We start from the raw sequence: 10,365 nt of genomic DNA, 5'->3' as shown, positions 1-10,365 counted from the left end.
CTGACAGACAAAGGCACGTTTTCCGAATTTTGCAGTCATTGTTTGAGGCCGCCATTAAGATGCTTACGTTTCCCCGAGATCTGGGATGTGCAACTGGTACAAACACCGTAGCAGATCTGGGATGTGCAACTGGTACAAACACCGTAGCAGATGTCCATTTTGTTGTCAAAACACTTACAAATCTTTGTGAGAATGACCATCATTCTAATGGCAGGAGCTCAATGCTTCTCCGATCTGCCTTCCAACGACTTCAATGGCCTCTTCAATCTGTTGGACTGACTTGGGCATTCTCCATATTTTGTTGCCGGTGTCCCTGGATCCTTCTATAACGTTCTGTTTCCGAGTTCGACCATTCATGTCTGGTTCTCTGTCATGGCGCTTCATTGGCTTTCAGAGGTGAATCTGCCAGATTGTTGTCGCACCGAATTAAATTATCTGAATACATTATTTTCATAGCTCAGAATTTTGCGCCAAGTAATATTATTATTATTGCAGGTGCCTCAGGCTGTTGTGTGTGGATTAATGGAGGCAGGCGGGATGTTACAGAAGCTTATTCAAAGCAATCCGAAAAGGACCTCAACACTTTTTTCAACTGCAGAGGTCAGGAGATGGCACCGGGAGGCGTGCTCTTCTTGTGCATGATGGGCAGACCAGACAGTTGGTCTCCTCTACAACAAGTTTCCGTGGGCCAGGACTTTGAAGAGGCATGGGATGAATTGGTGACACAGGCAAGCTGACAGACAATTAAGTCGTAAATTATTATTAAATCATTTATAGTTAACAATATAGATCTGTTTACACAGAAAACGGATATTAATGTATGAATGTGTTGGTGTTTTGATATGGAGTGCAGGGGATTATTGGCAGAGATTTGAGAGATTCTTTCAACCTTCCATGGTATTTTCCTAACCCGGATGTGCTGAGACAAGCAGTGGAGAAATGTGACGATTTTGTGATTGAGAACCTGCAAGTGTGCGAGGGGGTGCCGAGCGTGGGCGAGGAGGATTGTGAAGAGTATATTAAGGACCCAGCGATGTTTGGGTGTATGAAATCCAATCTGCTAAAGAGCTTTGTGGGCACTTTGGTTGAAGCCCACATTGGGAAGGACTGTACAGATGTTTTTTCGGGTATTTTCCGATAAGGCCGCAGCGTTCCTGCAGTGCAATCCACCTTCCAGACTGGTCACCTGCACGGTCGCTTCGCTTATAAGAAAGTAGTTGACAGTATTTCCAGGATCAATTCAATTTTTATATGGAAAGGAATAAATTTGTGTTCGTTTGTGTAAAATTATTTAGTTGTGTTATCGTTAGAACGACAGGTTCGATTTGTTATAACAAGTGATATTTGGCAAGGTGCAGGGAGGTGTATCGAGATAGGAAGGACATGGAGAAGAATTTTTTATTGGGATTGCGAGGACATAGTTACATGCAGAATAAACAGAGCAAGTGCATGGCATTATTAAATGTGATAATAGGTAAGTGCACACTGCATGGTATTATTGAATTTGATAGTACACTTGGCAGGTAAATTATAGAAAAAAAAATCGAAATCCAATCAACAGATAGTAAGCAAGTTGTTTGACTTTACTATTATCCGTCAAAGTTGGGAAAGATTCCAAAATCAAATTACACTCAAGGAAGATTTGCGGAGGCTTGAAAGGATATCTTTACCGTGCAAACAGAAACCCAATAATTAAGGTCGCACTAATGTCTAAACAATAATTAAAGTCACATGATTGTGTAAACAAGAACTTTATTAATTTTTATGTTGTAACTTTAAAATTGTTGGTTTATTAGCACGGTGTGGGCAAAGTGTGGTTGTTACATCTACATTTATGGGCACGGTGTGAGTAAAGTGTGGTCGTTACATCTACATTCATGGATACACAGTGTGATCATTACATTTACATCTATTTATCAGCACAATTCGGGCAAAATCTCTACATCCATCCATTTGTACAGTGTGGCCATTACATCTACATCCATGGGTACAATGTGGCCATTACATCCATGGGAACAATGTCTCTGTTACATCTACAAGTGGCTCTTACATCTACATCCATGGGCACAGTGTGGCCATTACATCTACATCCATGGGAACAATGTCGCCATTTCATCTAAATCCATGGGCACAATGTGGCTGTTACATCTCCATCCATGGGCATAGTGTGGCCCATCCATGGGCGCTGTGTGGTCGTTACATCTGGCTGTTACATCTACATTTGTGTGGCCATTACATCTACATCCATGGGCACAATGTCGTTGTTACATCTAAATCCATGGGCACTGTGTGGTCGTTACATCTCGCTGTTACATCTACATTTGTGTGGCCATTACATCTACATCCATGGGCACAATGTTGCCGTTACATCTAAATCCATGGGCACAGTGGGCACTATGTGGCCGTTACATCTACATCCATAAGCACAGTGTGGCGAGCTTATATGTGGGGCCTAACCCCAAGGGCATCTAGGAGATTTGACCTCGTGACCTCCCGATAGATAAGGTACTTAGCAACTAAGGCTCGACCAATTGAGCTATCCCTTGGGGCTAAGAATAAGAATAAGAATAATAATCATTGTCTCATACAGTGATATGGGGTTTAGCGGTGAGTTTCGCTGAGTGAAACCCACGAGATGAGTGTTCAAATCTCATTGAGTATATATTTGACCTGTTGTGTCTTGGCTAGAAGAGTAGGCGACCCCATAGAGCACGTCTCAGCTCTTGTTGAGGCATAAGTTTCCTGCTATTGTGTGGCTTGCAGGTTGTTGCACGTAGCCTAGGTTTATAGTGGCAGCCAGTTAGATTTGATTTGATCCTGGGTCTGCTCAGGATAAATCTCATCAGTTACCGATTATCCTACATTCAAAAAAAAATCATTGTCTCAACATCTAGTTTAATATGGAAGACATGTTATAATCTTTTACTATGCAAATATTTTGATTCACACATGAAACGAATTCATCTTAACCCTTGATCTATCAAGGGCCTAAGATGAATCGAATATGTCAATGTGAAAACCTCTTTTTTTGAGTGCAAACCTTAACAAAATGTTTGCATCTTGAAAGATTTAATCCCTCTAAACTTTTGATAGATTTGGAGTTAAGATGAATCTATATTAGTATTTCGTTTTTATTAAAGATGACAAAGTGGTTAGGATGTAATAAGTTTATTGGTCCATGTATTTATTTTATTTTTTATTATAATTTTATATGAATGTTGTAAATTTATAAAAAAATTATGATATTATTTTGATTATGAAAACGAAATTAAGGCTTAATTGACAATCTACACTATAAAATATCATATAAACAAGGTAATCCATATTATGAAATATTATGTTAATAATGATATTCAAGATTTAAATCCCCATAAATTGAACCAACAATAATAAACTTTTTGTTAAAATTTATCAACTAAAATTCATTTCAATTAATAACAAAATTCATTATCATTTAATAATTTTTTATCAACATTGTGATTAAAATTTCACATCCATTTTTAGTTACTACAATGATTGGTTAATTACTTTCTTTCTTTGAAATGTTTTATCTAAGTTTTCAAATAATGAGTGCAAATGATTCTTATTTAATATATTTATTTTCCTCAATTATATTTTTTAAACAATAAATGAGGAATGGTATTCCTCATAAATGTTATAGAAAAACTAATTAAAAAATATATATTAAAAAAAATTTGTTTATTAATTTGCAAATCATGGAGGAATACAAGTTTTTCATAAAATTATAAGTTTGATAATTTTGTGCATACAAAATACTTATATATCAAAATGGTAGGTCTAACAAATTATTAGAGAATTTAAAACTTTAAAAAATATAATAAAAGTAGATTAAGAAGGCCACACAACCTATGCTTTCCACTATAAATATTAATCAAACAGCATCTTATCTTTGTTGGGGTTTTTGCCCACGATTTCCGCTATTTCCTCTTCTGTGGGAGGATCTCTGAGAATTTCTTTGCAGCGCTTTCTGAAAGTCTCGGCATTCTGCTTGGCTTCTTAAAGGGTAGCAGCATACCAGTCCATCCATTTCCCGTCGATTCTACCAGGGCCGAAGGGTGAAAACTTCTTCTCGCGGAATCTGATGGGGGCTAAGTTTGGATTTGATTCAGAATAACTATACTGGAAATCGAAGGGTAAGGGTGAATAAATAGGGGTTTTATCTTTTCTGTCAAGAGATCTGAGGGATTGATCATCAGTGTTATCATCTGCTATTCATGTTTTCGTCGTTGAAGTTCTTGACCTGGGACTTTCTCTGGGGTTGAAGGGTTTTGGGAGGGTTTAAGGATTTGAATGTGAGATGAGGATCGTGGTCCTGAAAGCACAAAGCATCGTGTGAGAATGTTCTGGGGAGGATGTATTGCAGATCGATTGGAATAATGTGATTGCAGGAGGGCTTGTGAGGATTAGTTCGGCGAGAGAGCCCTCTGGCCATGTTGGCCATGCCATTAAGGATCGAGTGAAACAAAGGTTGAAACCTAGAGTGGTGTTGAAGGGATGGAGCACCTAGTGGACGACAATCACCTTTTCGAGTGCTGAAACTATTTTGTACAACTAAGAATTAAAATTGAATATTTAGTGCCACCACTAATTTATTGGGGCATACATAAGTTGGGAATTATTGATCGGCCTTAATCCAGATGGCTCCTAGCTTAACGAAGATAGTTGCTGAATCAGTTTCATCTGCCTTTTGGGGGGCAAGCTTCTGCCCATATTGTTAGTGAAGCCCCACCTCCCGATATCCAGGTGGTCCAGGGCTCACTCGATGAGGCTTTGAATTTTTTCAAAGTGCCATAATCTGTTGGTTCAATAGTTTTTGTTCGTCGCTGACAGCTCTCCATAGTTGGATCTCGGAGGTATGGAAGCCTATCATTTCTGATTAAATTAATATCTACCCCTGTGCTAGTAGTCTTTTTATAATATATTTTGAAAACCTTGAAAGAAGACAATGCATTCTAGATTTCGGCCCTTGCTTTTGGGAAAGCTCAGGCCTATTCATGAAGCCATGGAACCCATCAATCGATCCCTCAACAACAGTCATAACCTTAGCACCAGTTTTGGTGAGATTGCTAAACCTACCCTTGCATCTCTGGAATTTCTCTTCGCTAAAAGCCATTCGAAATACAATTGGGAAATTTTACTGCAGGTGCCTAGAAACAGAAAAATATGCCAGAACCACCTATGCACACATCCATGTGGAAATGGACTTCAGCGCCGAATCCCCAACGGAAATAAACCTAACAAGTAAAGGTTATGTGTGGAACCAGAAACTCGATTATGAAAGTGTCCTCTTCAGATGTTGATCCTTCTTTGAGACAGACCATCTAGCCAATAATTTCCCAAAAGCCTCCAAGAAAAATTCTGCTATAAAGAATCACCACAGATCTACATGGTGTGAAGGAGCACAAAAAGAACATTACACTGTCATCAAGGAAGAATACTCTCTAGAAAACTCTGTATCGCAAGAAATTGGGCAAGAAAGAAACAACTCTTAAGACAAGCAGGGGGAAAGCCCCACCCAACAACAATAAAGTGAACTCGACAACCCCTCAAGCATCAACAGTTATGAGGATTCAAATACCGCACAAAATAAATCTTCATTTAACAGCAAAGCAGATCTCCCAGACCAAACTTCTTCTCTGACTACCTTCAAAAGGACGAACACAACAGACCGTGAAGCTAAGACACCAATGTTTCAAGAACCAAAAGAGATAAAGGAGATGCAAGATAAAGGAAGTTGGAAGACCGTGGAGAAAAAAAATAAAGCTATTACATGAATCCCGCCAAGAAAGACGAGAATCCAGACAATTAAGAACTAAGAAAATTATAGGTCTGATAGACCAATTTGGTCTGAGTGGACGTTAACCACCATCATCATCATCATAAATAGAGTGCACAAGTAAAAAGGGAAAAGACAGGTTTTGAATTGCATAGACATTGCATATTAAATTCTATACATAAATGAAATAATTATCACAACCAAGGCCCGGGCTCTGGCCTCCCTTGACAATAGAATATTATGTGCACAATGTTGGTCAAACCCTAATAGGGTTGAAATCATACGAATAAGAAAAACTCAAACGAAAATCCGTGGAATTTTGTCAACCCTATTTGACATGCCATGTGCCTTGGTTTAGGCATACAAAAGACACGAATTCAAAAATGGTCGACCTGTAGATAGGAAGAGGGACTCAAAATGTCAAAAAGAACCAGACTTTAATCCAAGAAAGTATTATCCTCCATAGTGACTCTGGAAGCCATACCTACAAGCGGGAGGTTACCAGTTGGGATTAGAACCCTCAAGTCAAAATTAATTTTAAAGAGGTAAACAAGATTGACTTTTATAAATAGTATACATGTTAATGAGTTAAGTTAGGCTTTTCTCCCACATTGTGCCCACTAGGGAAAAAGGGGGGCAAGGATCATTAAAAAAGGAGAATGATTAGAAATTATTGCCAACAAATAGTCTACATGGAAATGAATTAGACCAAAAAAAAATTGCACTTTGATAAAACAAATTCCTTGAACGTAAAGGGAAAAATGAGGGGATTGTTTTGTACAAAATGTAATTACGATACTATTTATTTATTAATTACAAAGCCTCACTCCGAATTTTTATGGACCAATTTCATAAGGAAAAAGTCAAAAAAATCCAAAAATGGATCCTTGCCCTTTTTAAAAGAATGAATTTCCTTAGTTCGAGAAAAATATGGAATTCTGAAAGAAAAGTGCTAGAGTTACCTTTCCATCAACTAGAATAAGTAAATGAAAGCCCCAAAAAGAGACCCTGTGCCAAGTATGAGCTTATAAGAAAAATTCTAAAAAAAATGTTTGGAACTGTATGAAGAAAATAAGTTGTATAATGAGGATAGAAGTAAATTAAAATATTAAAAACCCCACATCATGCTATTGAAGTTCGTTAGTTCCTGGTAGCGAAATTACCGCTTCTCGACACTAGAAGCTTGAAATAGAAACCCAATTGAAATGAGTGAGTCTCTTGTTAGAAATTGAGATCGAGAGAACAAAGAGAAATTGCACACAACATAAATCACTCTTCAATCTATTATTGATCAGGACAATTACAATTATATAAGACATAATAAACTGAGATTGACATCTCTAGATAATGACTCCAACTCATAGATTAAAAACAAGAACTTCGACTGACTCCCTGTAACTCCTAATGGAAACTACACATGGTATGGAAGCATTAACTCCAACACCCTCCCTTAATGCTTACATGGACAACATTGAAAAAAAATATTACAACAACAAAGAGAATATATGTCTGACGAGTCTTCATCAACACTCACATCCACTCTGGAATCTCGCAAACTCCTCTCTTTCACCACCACATCCTTGAGTTGTTACTTGATCTCTATTTAAAACGTAATCGCCTCTGGCCATTGTTGATGAACTTTGCAAGATCAACAATATTGACAAATCGGCTTGTCGGGGCTTCCGCGATAAGATTCGTCAAGTAATTAACTATCCTATAGACCAACCACCATCTATCGGATATTTTCTTTTGCTATTTGTGGGTTTCTAAGATGGAGGTATGGACACTGAATGTGTTCACAAGTTGATCAAACAACTTGACCTTACACAAGAATTGATGTTTCAGACACCGGGGCTTCTAGTTTAAGAACCAACAACCCTTTTTATAACCAAAATTACTAACACATAATAATTGATTTTTCTGACACCGGGGCTTCCAGTATAAGAACCACCAGCCCTTTATATAACCAATAAAAACACAAACACCAACACCATCTCTCACACTTCTTTTTTAAATAGCTACATACAACATCTTAAAACCTTTTTTTGGACTAGAAATTGCCAAAAATTGAAGATTTTGCATCACCTATGCAAAACTGGAAGAATTCTGCTCCACATTCCATCAGAATCACAAAACAATTAACTCTGCTCATATGTGCATTTGCTGACAGTATGACTCTCCACGACGAACAATGCGGTGAAACACCATTTTTTTTTTTTAAATTGACAAATGCAAAATATACCACCAACTAATGCACCTTTGCTTGTGTAGAGAAAATTAAATCTCATGGCCATTTATTGAGGCATGGTCAACAACATTTCTTTTAATCGTAATCTAGGGGCTTGCACAAATTCGTTCTAGGAGGATAATCCACTGACGAGAACTTGACGCTGAAGGGCTTCCTAATTGATTGCGTATAGTTGATGACCTCTTGATATCTCTTCAGCTGAATCCGGTCTCAGCTAGGTCTATTATTAAAACCAGGGAAACAAAAAGAGATCAAAGAATTCATTTTATACTAGAGCGCCCTCAAGTTTATTTTCTGTGATAACAGAATTGGATCTCACTTCTGCGATGAATCCAAACAACGAACTGAGGACACTTTCGCTCAATGTGCTGATCCCAAGATTTGCATTGCCATCTACAACCAACGAAATGAGATCTAATGGATTACAATTCTGAAAATCTCGTTTGACAGAAGAGCTTGACTATACTAGGCATGATCTTGCCTTTGACGATGAGATATAACCATCCCGGCAAGCACATTGCCAAGGATGCAATATCAGATTATGTTACACTGTGCATATTGGTGGGTCCTTTGATTTGTGCTGATGGCCGCTGTTTTTTTTATTTCAACGGAGCGACTCAATGCATATGACTTTCTCCTCTAATATGTACCCTCTGATATCAACTACTCAACATTTGACACTTATTCTTTCAGACCCTCTCACAACAATGTAATTCCCTTGAAAATCTTATTACAACACCACTTAATAATAAAACAAATCTACACATCTACACACAGGAACATGAAATTCATACACTAAACTAAACTAAACTCAGAAGTCTATGTACAAAGAATCAATCCTCAAGGCTCCCTTACATCTTCTTGGCCCTCCCTTAAGGGAGTCAATCCAGTACCCACTCTGATACCATATTAGAAATTGAGATTGAAAGCATAGAGAGAAATTGCACACAACACAAACCACTCTTCAATCTATTATTGATCAACATAGTTACAATTATATAAGACATAATAAACTTACTTCGACATCCCTAGATAATGACTCCAACTGATACATTGGAAACAAGAACTTCTAGACAGACTCCTCGTAACTCCTAATGAAAACTACACATGACATGGAAGTATTAATTTCAACATATCTCTCAAGTGAAAATATATATTAAGAGCTGAGAGATCTATTGCAAAATAAAAAATTCCAACATAATTTAGTTGCGAAACTAGAAATAGGCTACAAGATATACTGAGGGTGCAATCATTTTTCAGTTTCGAATTACTAGTGAAAAAAAATCTAGTTAATAGAGCGATAACACCTTACCCAAACAAGTAGAGCGACATTCTGGTGAAACTTGAAAACAAAAAGCAACAAACAATGAAAATCAGAGTTGAATGAAGTGGGAGGATAAGGGAAATTAGGTTATATTTTTCCCAATTCAATCCCAACCTTCATTTTCTACAAGTTAAAGTACAGTCATTGATAGTTCCAAGTATAAGAGGTATAAAAAAAAATTCATGTGGTCAAGTGTCACGAGGCCTATGCCTGCAACGACAGATGTATAGGATGGGCTAGAACTCCAAATTATCATTTTGTATATAACAACGTAAATATTATGAAGCAACAATGTCATCATTTAATGGGTTATAGATTAAGTATTGGTACCAGATAATGTGGAATATGTCACACAGAATAAGTCGATCTTGCGGACAAGATAGACCTTCCTAGAATCTAAAGAAGACCTAATGACAAGCAAACCAACCAGACACTATCTTTCTCTAAATATGCTTTTATGAACAAAGGCAAACAAGTGTTTTAGGGCCTACCTTAGGTCCAACGCAAGTTTGTGGATGCCCTCGCTCCTTCGATCCAAATGAGCTCCTTTGTCACGAATCTGCAAACACAAACAAGCAAACAAATTAAATAGCACCTGAAAAGCCATTATCATAAAACATATTTAACATGAAACTCAAGGAGTTCATGAAACAAATAACATGAGATACTTGTTGAGAAAAATGAGTTTGATTGTATTAATTCAATAGAAGAAGAACTTTACAACCTGTGCCTTGACACTGTACAAGCTCCTCCGAGGGTCCAGCAAGAAGTCTCCTCTACTTTGACAAGTTTCACTCACTTCCCAATGAAGCCAAAAAGCTATGTGATCTCTCCTCTTAAGCTCAACTAGGAAGTCTTAATTTCACCAGCATTTACCCTCAAAACTGTTCAGCTTCTAACCTCCTTAGCAACTAGCCCAATGCTTGAATTTATAGTGCAATGGAGGGAAGTTACTAGGTCCTCCTTCAAAGGGTTAAAGCGCTCCTTCAAAGGGAT

General features: G+C 37.5%; 1 pseudogene; it reads left to right on the top strand.

Annotated features, from left to right (window-relative positions):
• The first annotated feature begins 372 nt into the window (after positions 1–372).
• Positions 373–1,217, top strand: LOC149188038 (gibberellic acid methyltransferase 2-like; annotated as a pseudogene).
• The last annotated feature ends 9,148 nt before the right edge of the window (positions 1,218–10,365 follow it).

The sequence above is a fragment of the Pinus tabuliformis genome, chromosome 3_1, assembly GCF_031772625.1.
Source record: "Pinus tabuliformis cultivar Carrire ecotype Pingquan chromosome 3_1, CPIR1, whole genome shotgun sequence".
NCBI lineage: Eukaryota > Viridiplantae > Streptophyta > Pinopsida > Pinales > Pinaceae > Pinus > Pinus tabuliformis.
This window is presented reverse-complemented; position numbering and strand designations above follow the sequence as displayed.